The sequence below is a fragment of the Rhopalosiphum padi genome, chromosome 1, assembly GCF_020882245.1.
Source record: "Rhopalosiphum padi isolate XX-2018 chromosome 1, ASM2088224v1, whole genome shotgun sequence".
Classification (NCBI taxonomy): Eukaryota; Metazoa; Arthropoda; class Insecta; order Hemiptera; family Aphididae; genus Rhopalosiphum; species Rhopalosiphum padi.
The window spans coordinates 64,686,994-64,702,307 of NC_083597.1; the positions used below are offsets into that span (position 1 = coordinate 64,686,994).

General features: G+C 28.8%; 1 long non-coding RNA gene across 1 annotated transcript in view; it reads left to right on the plus strand.

Moving 5' to 3' along the window:
* Window positions 1-15,314, plus strand: part of LOC132917673 (uncharacterized) — a 47,986-nt gene that overhangs the window by 20,349 nt on the left and 12,323 nt on the right. The window contains exon 3 of the long non-coding RNA XR_009660319.1: window positions 12,376-12,554. This is a non-coding gene — a long non-coding RNA (uncharacterized LOC132917673). The remainder of the gene's footprint in view (window positions 1-12,375; window positions 12,555-15,314) is intronic.

Below are 15,314 nucleotides of genomic sequence, written 5' to 3' on the forward strand. Positions count from 1 at the left end.
GTGTATTGTAATATGTAAATAGTATTTGAAAAAATCTCAAGAAATTTAAAATATGGGCTTATTGAAATACATATATTTAAAAGTTCTAAAGATCAGAATTTGAATAACTACGTTAAGTATTGAAAAAACAGTGGGAGTGAATGCTTGGTGAACTACCCTGTATGTATACATTGTATACATTATATAAGCTCTTTGCTTGCTCAAGAAAACATTCATAATACATAGGTACGTATAAAACACGTCCGCTGAAAAACTTTGAAGTATTTGTAATATCGCTAACGCAAGTTCTGTTTTTATACGGAATATCAAATAATACTAGCAGACATTATGCTGTATTATATTATATTGGGGGCAGTCCCATTTAGAACGAGGTACTTAGACATTTGAGAACGCAGAAAAATGTACACTATTCGGGCAATAATTTAAGCCCACCCATAAATTCATTACACGAAGTGACTGGGAAAAGAGAAAATTACACGGGATACCCGATAGAATAATATATATGTGCGCTCTGCACACGGCTGTTGAAGACGTTAGACGATGTACGGGTTATAACTTATAACGTAGTTAAATTATACGCGACACCGGAGAATGCAGATAGATAGTGAGTACACAATTAGAAGTACATATTTGGTAAACGAAAAAGACAGGTTAATGCGGTTTGGAAGGTATATAAATGGGAACTATTCGTTTCCATCACAAGCTATATAGTTATATATACTTTTTTTTTTGTTAATAAGAGCTACTTTGCGTTATCCAAAAATCATCCAGAAAATGCATCGATAATTTTTAAAAATTATATTTATTTTTATAATATAATATTTAATTTATTAAATTAGTGCAATATATATAAATGTATCAAATGTATTGATTATAGGTACAATTATGTATTTTTATTATTTCTGTGTCTGTCGTCAACTCTTTTGAGTTTGTAAAAATGTAAGATTCATTTTTTTTAAACATAAAAGTTAGTATTTTGAAGGAACAAAATTAAAAATTCCAAACAATTTTCTTAATTATTGGGAAAAACGAAAATATTTACCTTATACCAGTTTTTAATAAATTGATTTCTTTATTTTGTTATTATTCAAAAGCGAACATAGAAAATTGAAATTTTCGATTTTTTTAGCTTTTTTTTTAACGGTCATTAAACTTAAACACAAAATTATATCATATAGTTATTTGAGAAAAGTCTAATATAAGATATTGGTAGGCTAAATATGTCATAGGATATAATTGGTGTTAACAATGAGATTAGTAATATTAATAAATAATAATACTTAAGCACAATTAATACATACTTTTATTCGTAAAAATGTAAATTGTTGAGTAGCCAGATTGAGTAAAATAATTAAAACGGATACGTATTATTGGCACCTATAAATATTAAATAATGACTTAACATCTTTATCAAGAGTTTAGTTAATTTACCATTTTTATCAGGTCATCGTAAGTAACCTTTATATAATTTATATAATATATAATATATATTTTACGGGCAATATTGTGGAATACCGGGCAATGTAAATCACGAATTTGTTTTTAACCAACTAATATTATTTATTTTTTTATTATAAACAATGATTATTAATTTTATTCTTGTACCATAATATTACAAATATTTTGATGGAATAACAAAACAAATTAATAAGTATGTATCATCATTTTATTTTTATAAACGAAACTATATACTTCGTTACTTTGTACATGTTTTAAAAATGGAATTCAAATTTTACGAACATTTGAACAAAGTTATCGAAACGAAAAAGACTAACAGTACTTTTATTAGTAAATCTAATTATTATGAAATAATTAATTATTTAAAACAACTGAAGCTAGAGAAGAAAACCAATTCAAAATGAATGAAAAAATATGACGTAATGACAGTACTAGGAGACGAAAAATTAATTATGCCAGTAACTGCAGAAGGTAATTGTGTAAAATTATATGCTTATAATGAAGAGTTATTTAAAATTTTACATGAAATACATTTATCAATTGGGCACGGTGGTAGAAATCGTATGGAATATGAAATAAATATAAAATTTAAAAATATAACTAGAGAAACAATAATGTCATATTTAAATTTTTGCGAATCATGTGAGAGAAAATGAAATACAGTGAAAAAAGGATTGGTAGTTAAACCAATTGTTTCTTTGGAACTATTTTTTCATTAATTTTGAATTGGTTTTCTTCTCTAGCTTCAGTTGATTTATATAAATTAATTATTTCATAATATTTAGATTTACTAATAAAAGTACTGTTAGTCTTTTTCGTTTCGATAACTTTGTTCAAATGTTCGTAAAATTTGGATTCCATCAAATCATTTGGATCTCCACAAATCATATTATTTTATATTATAGTTTACTCGTTGAAATAAATTATTTAATAAATTCAAAGAACTTGCATCATAGCTAAGTGTATAATTACAGACGGTCAAGTCAAGTATTGTAATTATTGTATTTTAAATACACAAACTTTGCGTAATGCGCACACGAGTATTAAAGTCAAGTAATTAAAAAATATATAATTGTGGTTATAATGTATTTAAATAAAAGCATACCTGACCCTTTATTCGTCAAAGCTCAGAATTTATAATAGGTACATATCATAATATGTGTATACACCTATCATACGCGTTGTGAATGGTGAATGCGATATAATTATTGTATTCTGCGCTCAGTATGGTCGGGTAAACATGAATAGAGTTTGAAACATGACTAAGAATATGATTATGTATAAAAAGCTCGACAAATTAAAAATAATAATTTTTTGTTCAAAGCAACCGTGTGTACACTTATCATATTATTTATGTACAGAGGTTCACTGTATTATAATATTATAGTCGAATAAAAAAAAAAAGGCAGACTTGACTGCATTAAATATAATAAAAACAAACGTAGGTATTACAGAGTAGCTGGTATCGGGTACATGATATTATAATACGTACGTTCTGCGAAAACCTTAACATGTATTATGTGATGTAATAAAAATCGTATATTAAATGTCATATAACGGTGGTTAAAAAAACGTTGTATCTGACTTCAAACGGATTGAAATCGTGATTTTTGTTGCGATACGGATGCTTCACTCGTGCAGCAAAATCGTATTTTATCTATATATTATTATGTAGTATAGTACTAAAGTGTATATAAATAATATGCACGATATACGACTTTAAGGCACAATATATTAAATATCGAATAAAATTCGATATCCGTTGAAAATTTGAAATTTTGAATGTATATTATATAATAACATAATATAAAAGTATGTTACATTATGCCTTGTATAATAATATGAAAATACCAGTACACGAAGAAGATATTAAATGTATCATGTCTAGGTGGTCCATCGGCGCTTCACTACACGTACTATGTGTACGCATATTATCAGCGCCGTATTTGCATATGTTATTGTGTCCCGAATCGACCATATTTGTACACCTTCGCTTGTCCTCCCCTCCCACCAAAAAATTAAAAAAATTAAGCTACTTTAATCGAATAATTTTAATAAATGTATAGTGTTTCAATGATTTATTTATATTTCGGATGTATAATTTGTTAATCTCACAGATCATATAATATTAATAAGCATAAATTATATGCTAAACAAAAAATTACAAAAATTAATACAATACAATGTTTGTAATATTATTCTCGACATCTTATTTGTAATTCAATTTATTTATGATATCCGTTTCTATACTTAGAACAGTCAATTAATTTAATCTCTTCATTCATTGTTGATCTCGAATAGCTCTTATTACTCTCTCGAATATATAGAGGAAGACCGTTCATTTGAACAATATTTGTTGTTGGGTACATAATACTTTTCTCAATGCAATGTCAATGTATGGATAAACCCGATAAACAAGGTTGTTTTTTATCATATTAAAAATTCTCATTTTTAAATTTTTACTATGCGGGAAAATAATGAAATATAAAAATTGTTGCGTTTCACGGTAGTATTTATATATTATTATCATTAGGTATATTTCGTAGACGATAATACGTATTATATAGTATTGTGTCGCATATTAATATATTTTCAGGCGAACACATTTTAAACGACAGCAAATCGCCATTAATGTTATAATGTATAATATGTATATTGTATATACATATTATAATGTATAATATGTATATTGTATATATATTATATTATATATATATATAAACACGAGTATACGTGATTGTAGAATATACGTTTAAGTACGGACATAATATTTTTCTCTCCGCTAGTCACTCTCTCTATTCGGCATGTATTATTCGCGCGAGCTGCACACATACACATGCACGAATCGCTGGCGACTGTACGTGCACGGCCGCGGCCGTCGTGTGCAGCTTTCGTGTATAATTTTGTATATATACATTGTGTTTCGCAGACGAGGGGCGCAAACGCACGCGCATCTGCGCGCGATAAAGCGAGAGGGTTTCTGTCATCCGAAATGTATTTATGTATGGAAAAAAAAAATGGGGGACTCGCCGATCTTTTTACACGTGTGATCGAATACAACGCGCGCGTACGCGTTTACATAATATTATAATATATACGACAGCGGAATCGACGAGCGGACCAAAACGGTCGGTAAAAAATGTCTAAAAAAATAAAACCGTGTACGTCATATTCCTTCATCGTCGAGTACATATAATAATGTTAAATTATTGCCGCATGCGTGTCGGTGACCCAGTGGGCGCGCAGAGACCCGATAACGGTGGATGTGCGGCGAGATGAGGACCTTTGCCGAAAACCGGAAAGCCTCGCGGTGCCGGGGAACGCATAATACGTATAATAATATTGTGTACAGTCGGCGCGTATAGGACTCTTCCGAGCGGCAGATGCCGGGCGCGCACGTATAATAATAATATAATATACACGCGGGACGGACAGCTGATAACCAGCTGCTGTCGCGTGCCCGAGTTCCGATTACCGCGTTTGCAGCTGTCGGCCCACCCCCCGCCGCCCCGAAAACTTGTGTGTAAAACTTCGCCATCGACTCCCCCCACCCCACCCTACACCGAAACACGGTGGTATAATAATAATAAATAATGATAAAAAAAACCCGAAATACGCACCAATAAAACTGGTTCCGGTGTTGACGCGCGCGCCCGCCCGACGACTTCGCCTAGCCGTTGTTTCAGGCGTACCTATATATGAATGCGCGAGTGTGCGTGCTCGCACCGTTGTTCCGGTCGGGCGAGGGCTTATACGCGCGTTTACGTTATATATTGTATAATATTATATCCGTCCTCGTCTATTATATATATATATATATAATGTGTGTAGGCGATTATTTCTCGAAACACAAAAGGTCGCAGGCGCACAGCAGCAGTTAGCTGCAGTCGAATTAAAAGCCCTCCGAACGTCACACGGCGACGGAGGGACACGTGTTTAGATAACGCACACGTCCGATAATTTATATTATAAATGTACACGAGCGCGAAACGCACTTAATATATATATATATATATATAATATATATTTTATATTGTTTTCTGTGAACGCTTATATATACTATACACATAACTACGTGTATATAATATCGATCGGCAAGCACTTCAAAGGAGAAATCCATTAACGGTAGAAATCGAAACGACCGGCGGCGGCGGTTCCCTTTCGAACACGCCATATGTCTGCCGCCGCCGTCGCGACGGGACTCGGGGATGTGGTGAGCGAGAGACGTGAGAGGGAAGAGAGAAACCACTAATTAGATTTTTTTCCCAGACCCCTAAGTCTGAGCACACCGCGTTTTAGTGTACGCAGACGGATCCGGAACACTATATATATACATATATAGTATATAGCATACACACACACACATCGGTAGTCGGATCTCTGTCGTAGGTGGGACCTATTTCTAAATGTATAGCCGCCCGCGGATACATATATAATATGCATTGCCAAAATTCGTTCGAAGGTCGGAGCTGTCGCGACGGTGGGTCCGTCGTCTGTAGAACGCACACGTAGTCTCATTCAAGGGTACATTACCCACGATTCAAGGACAAAACATCTAACTTTAAAAATTTAGAAAAATCCTTTTTTCATATTTTTAATTTAATTGTTGAGTAAATAATAATAAAGAAATTAAAACATGGAATAGACATTTTGAAACGCATAGGTACGCGTAATACAAATAAGGAATTTTAAGCTATAATAGCATATTAAAAATAAAATTATGCTTAAAAATATTTCTCTTTATTCTTTATAATAATAATATCGTTGTAAATTTTAATCTAAAACAAAAAATGAAATTTTATAAATGCATAATATTTTGGGTAATTTAAAGAAGCAACTATAGTAATAGCATATTATGTGAATTTATTAATTTTAGCATATCAGTGGGCGATTTTTCAGAATTGTGGTGAGCAATTAATTAAATTATGACAATTAGATGACAATAATTATTTTATTTTCCACCGCAAGAACATTAACTACCATTCTTACACTAATAATCAGCTGTTTAAAATTGAAAAATTTTGGTTCGAATTTTACGGCTTTATTTTATTCAACGTGTCGATTTGTAACCCGTTTATCTTAAATCATGCGTTTTACTCGTCTTACTGATGGATCATTTTCGTCTCATATTTATTTGCAGATATGTTGTATTACGAACAATGGCTAAAGGGTCGACCTATAATAATATGTGGACCCACTCGGCAACTGGACCAAATTTTTGGATTTAATAAAAATAAAAGTGAAAATTGCAAATTATAAGACAAAATAAGAGACTTAAAATCCTCATAATATATAACATAAAAATACTATAAAACACATAACAAACATGATTGTAAGACCAATAAAGTCTAAAATTTTAAATTTAAGTATATAATCTTGATTTTCAGATTTCTAAAAAATGATAACTTTAAAATTTAAATTTTTAGCGAACTTTAAATAAAAAATAGTAAAAATATGATACCGATAAATATATTACCAGATATAATCACGTGAATGCGAATGAAATGACTTCATTATATACAACACAAATAGTATAATATTATAATAATATATATGATATATTTCAACATAATATTATTACATGTCCTTGGACACGCATCATTCACAGGGCAATGAAAAAAGTCAAACTCCATTGGCGATATTTTTTTAAATACAATCCTCAATAATGAATAGTTTTTAATCGAAACGACTATACGAAAATAATGTATGTTTTTATAGACGATTAAAAACAGTAATTGTCGGTGTGTGCCAAACACAATCGATCATATAGACATGTTATATAGATTATAGACCTTCAAAGTTACTAGTTAGGGAGACAAAATGTAAATTTATAATTGTATAAATTCTCCTATTCTCTTGATAATAATAATTATTATTAATATATTAATCTAAAAAAATTTTTCTTTTTCATAAAAATCATGGTCCGAACTTGTTATAGATTTAGAAACTGACAAAGTTACACAATAGTAAGGTACATGTATAATCTTGTGATAAGTAAATAATTTAACTCGACTAAAACACTCTGATTAATAATGTTTTTAAATTGAATGTTATAATTTATTAATTTTAAATTAATACATTCGAAATTTATCTACAACAAATGGTAGACAATGTAAAAAATAGAAGTTGTAGTTTACAATGTAAATCGTTGATTGCATTGTACCTATTATAATTTTAAAAGTTTCGATAACGTCATCGTTAATATCGATATTATAAGTTGCATATGTTTGTGAATATTCTCATCTGAGCACTATAATCAGTCTTGTCTTATTATGCTTTAAATATTAATTTTAATGAAACTTAACTTTAGTTTAGTTAAGCTTATAACAATGATTCATATATTATAATATATAAAACTACAAGATGGTCGATTGGTTCTTATCAATGAGGTGTTGAATGTTCATCATATTGTGTATGTTTTAATATAAGTTATAGGTAACAAAAATATTTTATAATTGATTATATAAAAGTATATAGATATTAAACTAATACTCAAAGATAATTTTCAGAATTTAGTCATGTGAATTAGTAAAATATAATAGGCCGCAGATCATAGATCTCACTGCTACCCACCCTGCCGCCGCCGTCAACATGCTTATGCAACCGATATCGTCTCTAACTAAAAACGTGCTAAGTCGTACAATAAATGTATCGCACCAAAAGTTTTCTACAATTCCGTTGCGCGTACTTGTAGTATATAATAATTGCAATATTTTAATAAATAGCGAATAATATTGAACGCGCGCATTACGTAAAAGGTGCCAACTGCGATATTTTTAACGGCTTCAATACCCACCCAATATCATTAACAATTGAAAATTGAATGTAATTGCATTTTTACATCATCCGAGAAAGCGTTACGTCATACCTTCGACATAATAATTAGATATTATATATTACAATATTGTTCATCTTACCGCTTGTTTCTTGTACGCCGAACATATTTTGATACAAAAAAAAGCTGTTTAAAATTATTTGCGAATTCAACGAACAATATTATATTATGATATTTATTAATGATACTAATAATAAGTTTGACATTCTTGTAACAAGCGTGTACTAATTTCTTTTCGTTTTTCAGAAACAAAGGCGCAACAAATAGAATTCCTGAAAGAATAAACATCCATTTTGAGTTTCAGAAACGTTATCTCGTTGAATAAACTCGAAAGCATAACGTGTACTATAATAAAATAACTGCGTTGTTCCCAAGCTTCCGCTCTAAACGTACCATAATATAATACTTTACGTCGACTGTTGTCTGTTATTCGAAAAGTCAAAACTTATTTACTTTTTCATACTGTAAAATGTATTATTAAGAACGCAAGTGAGTATCAGCACAGATATATCATCTGCAAAGTACGACGGGTAAAGGCAATCGATCATACAATTTACGATCTACAAATGCGTTTAATACGAAAACTTGTTTGAAACTTCGACGTAAAATTATTGTGTATAGGTTATAGTTATATATTATATTGGAGACGACGTTGAGCGAGAAGTTGCCGACAGGTGAATTTATGTCAACTAAATAGAGATCCATATAATCAAGTCCGTTAAATTATGTCATTGCAATATATTATTTTATTTAAAACAACAGTTGTATATCGATTTTAGCGAATCTAGCATTCAAAACGTCCACAGATATTTTCACCTAAATCTAATACAACTATCAACAATATTTTGACAATTTTCTTTAGCAAAGTTAAAGCATTTGTTTTTATAAATACATAATTAATGATAATACATAATAATATTAATATATAAATGTATAATATATTTGGTAATATTATGTATTACTAATATTACATAGTTAAAAATCTCAATTATCGAAAAACAAAAATTCGCTCTTAAAATAATATGAGCGTTTAAAAATACAAAAAATACATCTTACAATGGTAGTAACTTGTGACCACATAATATATATATCGCATTAAATTGTAGCAATAAATAATTGAAATAACATAATATAACTTAATTGTTTCACAAAAATAATATGGTATGTGTAACTGTAGTCAGTAGATACATAACGTATTGTACTTTTATCAAAGTATGTATTTCCACTCTACAGTTGAGAATTTACCCTCATTCGTAATTTTTATGAACATTATGTTGTATTGTAATATTATTTTCAATATTTTCATTTTAGTTCGTTTAATTAAATCCATGAATCGTTTAAGTTAATATTAAATTAAATGTGAGTAATGTGATTAACAATGAAATGTTTTCTTGTACTTAAAATATGTTATTGATCAAATACAAGTTAAACTCTATTACAACACGTGCTAGCAATCAGATAAAAAAAGTTAAACGATTAGGCAAGAAACCTTACACTTACGATTGTAATATCACATAACTTTTAAAAATTGATTTTTTCCTGAAAATCAGAATGTACATTTTTATATTTTAGAATAACTTAATATTATTTAAAAATTCATAATCAATAATCATAGTTAATCATATTATACTCGTATCATATTACATGATTTACGTACATATAAAATAATTTATGCGATATGTGCATACTATTATATTTTATTATGATTGATGAAAAATATTAATATAACATTTTTTATCTTTTTAGTCCTGTGTAATCGGTGCTGAACAAATAGATATAATTGTTAAGACAATTTTTAATTTAACTTTTGACAAAACTTTTGTTTCTTATTCTTTCTTATTCTTTCGCATTAAAAAAGTAAGGAAACTACTTTTTAAAATGTTTCAAACTTTGCCAAAAGAAAATTAATAATATTTTTAAAATATATTTTCATATTAATCATTAATTTTAATCAAAAATAATTTCAAATTGTAAAATAGTGGGAACAACTAACTATTTATGAATATTATTATTAAATAATTCATACTTATTAATTCTATTACTTTCAAGGTATAAAATTATATTATACAGGTATTAATATTTAATATACTCGAATACCGTTAATTGTCACTGCATAAAATGAATTCATCTTATAGAATTATAATGTGTTATTAGTATTTATCTTAAGTATTTATGTATGTCTGAAGTGGTTATGTAATATTTACTCTATAATAAACATACATTATGTATCTACATATTATATGTTACACGTTTAATGCAATTATTTCTGATTCTCGATCAAAATGTATAATAAAAATAAACTATTTAATGCATACTATTTTCAAATCATAAAATATAAATTAAACAATAAAATGTATAGATCCATTTACCTAAACTCCGTCGAGTAAATAATCACCAGTGTTAACTTACGATTTTGGTATAATTATATAATTGCGTGGCTATTAGCTAATATTTAATAACATTACATATAATAAATCGTGCGAGTAAATAATATCATTCTGTCATAAAATTTTATGTCTGAAAATAGTGCTAAACTATATGCGTAAAATATTATACTAAATAAAATCAAACAACTAAAAGCGTGAGATATACTTATGCTTAAACCTATTTAAATCTGTAAAAAAAACTTATTGTCGCGCTTTTTACGGTTTTTATAAAAATGTAAACAACGTCAAGTCTTCTCAAATCAAAACCTTGTTAAGTTACATACTAAGTAAAAATATTTTTTTCTGTAAGACTGAAATTCAACTTATAACGATTATTGAACATTTTGTTTTTATGGTGAGTAAATGAAATCTGACTCGTCGGAAATATAATTATACACAATCGCACGGCGGAACAAAAGTTTAAGACACCCACAAACATTATTAAAACACCTCAGGCTCCGTGTTTTTATGTGAACAAAGTTTTTTTTTGTTCCGGATCGTGCGTTTCCAAAGAACCCGCGCTCGTAAACGTCTCGGCCTCTCGGGTACTCCCGGCGTCTTGCCCCGACCTATCCCAAGGTAAAACGTGTAATCACGTCGCCAGCAAAAATACGTACTACGTACGTACGTAGGATGTGTAATTAACAAATAAAAATCCGTAACATTATAATAATTTGTTTTCCTTTCGAAACCACTCGGACGACAACAGGTTTCAGTTCAGCTATATAATATTATACGTTTTGACTTTTAATAGTCCATATTATACCATAACAGGCTACACTATAACATTTTGAAAGCGAAAATTAAAAAATGCGATTTTTCTCGTATTTCTACTGTATTATACTTGTACAACAAAAAACTGCGTCGTACGAACAGGCACCGTATTAAATGACGAATATCACTCGACATTATATTATAATATTATCATTTATTACATTTTGTTTTGATCACTAATAATAATTGTGGCGTGACAAACCTCAGGAAAGTAACTCGAGATGAATCGAACATAAAATGCTATATGATAGTATTATATAATTGTACATAAATGATCGATGAATTTTTAATTAAAATAAATATATTAGATTATTGCACCATAATGCAAACCAATCGATAATCCGATGAGTTTCGAATCGATCCAACACCAAAACGGTTTATTGTAATATTGGATTTCTGTCAAAACATTAACATATCATAACTGTTTTTATAAGGTGAAAAAATATGTAGATATTGGTATTTTAGTTTAGTATCGTCATATCCAATATTCTAAATAATAATAGTATACTATATATATATTTATTAGGTAGTGGTAATATTTCGAATTTAACAATAATATTAATGAGATGCGAAGCCAATGCGGTTTAAAAGTTTTTAGGGTTATATTATATAGGTAGTCATTTTATAGCTACATAAAATTTGAATTTCTATTGATTAAGCTATGCAAATACACGTTTTTAGTTGGACGAATACACATCTAATCATATTATTATACACATATTGTAATGTATCAGTTTATTTTTTATTATAATATATATTTTTTTAAATATTCACCTATACTATTATTCCGCCGAAAACCGTATTTTCAGAAAATTTAAAATTCAAAAGACTTTTATAATGTGGTCTTTTAAATTTCAATACCATAGAATGTTTATTATATAGGTTTGCATTTTGGGAAAAACGAAATAAATACAGCGACGGCATCTCACGGCTATAGTCTACGATTTCGTGTTTATCGTTATCCATTATCCATCGAAGTACCATCATAATCAAACATCACGTTATTATTATCAAAACCGATGAAGATGAACATTTTAATGGCAGATGAATTGCATATTATTGTAAGTATATATTAAATTTCACGACAAAACTATACAACAGCAGTATACGTGAGGGAGGTATTTAGTGTTTTTTTTTAACTACAGATATGATCGTTTTGCCTATAATATGTAAATATAATTATATAAGCCACGCCCATTATTTTTTATTGCGTATTTTCAAGCAGAACTATTTCAATATTTAAGTTGGTTACCATAACACAAATATAGTTTATCATTGATACGGTATTTAAAACGAATATTATGTTTAAACAACGATATTATAGTGCCTTAGTATAATAGCAGTGACCATAATAGGGATGTGTCGGCTAAGCGTATTATTATTAAATTATTGACATTATCTGAAGAGTGCGTAGTATTCTACGGAAAAAAATGTCACCTTGTATGCGGTGTGTATTAAATTATTTATAATATATATATATATACATATGTATATTATGTATTTATATCGTATACGATACGTTTAACGATATTATAAGCAGGTGAATAAATTAATATTCGTCGCAGCATATACTTATATACGTACTTACGATCATTTGTATACGATATCGGAAATGTTATTTTTTTACTCGGCCTGAGTTGTTTTTTTTCTTCGTGTGTTTTTATTCACGAATATCGTCGTGGTCAAAAGATACGATCGGAATTTCACGCTAATCAACTGCAGTCGGCGTATAACCATAAACCAATATAGCAACTATTATAACAACATGCTTTATGACCTTTCAAAAATCTGCAAACAAATATACAATACGATATAATATTATATTATATCGATCGTCCGTATTGTATTCTAACATTATTTTGCATTATAGGTATATACTTTCGAACGCCTGTAGACGAATGTGCGTTGTACATGGGAATCGAAACTGACCAGTTTTTATATTGAATAAGTAAAGGTTGAATGGATAATCGATATGATGTGCTGTTGCTGTAATTATAATATTTTAATGAAAAGATTCTATTCGAGTAAAATATCATACCTGATATAATAATATTAATTAAAATAAAAGAGGAAAGTTGGCATCCATCAAGCCGCATAATATATGTAATATAAGGTTCATACAAATTATATTATTAAAGTGTTGAGATGTTCTATAATAATATAGGTAGTATTATGTATAGATACCAATATTCAGTTACAAGAGTAGCGCGAGATACGATTTATTCCGTTTTCGTTTTACATTAAGAAAATTAAATACGTAATTCTCACAGTAAACCATTTAGAAGGCATCATCAGTATTCAGTACGATATAATAATAATATAATATAAGCGTTTATAATATTATATTATAGGTGGTCGAAAACACGCAACGCATAACTCGACGTACCTATTTGATAAATTAGGTAAACGAATCCCGACCAAGTACAAGTTACTATTTTCTCACACGATAATAATATTATCAATAATTTAGATTTGAATAATATACTGATCGTAATATATATGTATAGTGTATACATAATAACAATGTTATTTACCAAGCATGGTCACTCCCATTTTTTCATTTAATAATACATTTATTCAAATTTTTATTATTGGTTAAATATATATTTAAATACCATATTTTCAAAATTTTCAAAATTGTTTGTATTGGATAAGAAGTGTCTTGTAACAATATAAACTTCTGTTTTTAAAATGAAAACCTCCCTTATACTGTTAATTTTTTAGTGGATATAATATTATATTTCTATTTTTTAAATGTTGATGTACTGAGTAAAAAAGATTGTTTTCGTTTAAAAAATAGAAGTTTGTATTTCCACATGACAGTCCTTATAAATAATACAAAATATCTTAACTCTCTTAAGAATTAGAAAATATAACCTTTGTGTTTTTATTATTTTTAGTTTTAGTTCACAATTTGGTAGACGTTTAAAATTTCTAAGAACTAGAATTTGAATAACTGCGTTATTGAAAAAAAAAGAATAGGCCTGGATGCTTAATAAATCACTCTGTATACAATATGCGAGTACTAATGGCTATATTTTGGTCTCATATACAATCATATTAATACTCGCAATATTGATAATTGAAAACCATATTATGTTTTGATACCTTCGACAGCCATATTATTGCGTACAATATGCATTAATTATATTATACATTTCCGCTACTTATAGTCATTGATTTCTAATTCCGACTAAATATTCGATTAAGCTTTCGCGTTGTTGTTATTTTAATATAATACCATCGGGGCTCTAAAATATTATATACGCGTGGCCATAATAATATCTCATTCGCAAGTTGGCATACGAGTGATGAATATAACGACGTTATCTTCTGTGTGGCGCAGTCGGTACCTTCGAAATTACACGGTGTATAATATTCGTCAACATTTTATTAAAACGTGTTCAACGAGACGTTCGTCACGGTTTGTGATAATGTTATAACACACCATTACTTTTATTAAAAACGATCACGAAAAGCACACATTAATCTCGATTTTTGAAATAATATTTTACAACTATTGTAACTTTGTAAGCATACGATATTCACACTGATACGTCTGATACTTACAACGTGCAGTGAACGTATTTTGTTAATTGAATTTATACTACGCAAATAAATATATAATAATACAATAAATAATGCTACGTTCCAATTTAATATCATATAGATATAAAATTCGTGTGTGCAGCACTTAAAATAATAGGTTATTGCAGGTATTATTATCTTTGTTTTTATTTTGACGCATCTATGACGCGACAAAACGCATTATAATATTATTTTACCTAAATAACATTTGCTTCAGATCATATAGTTAAATA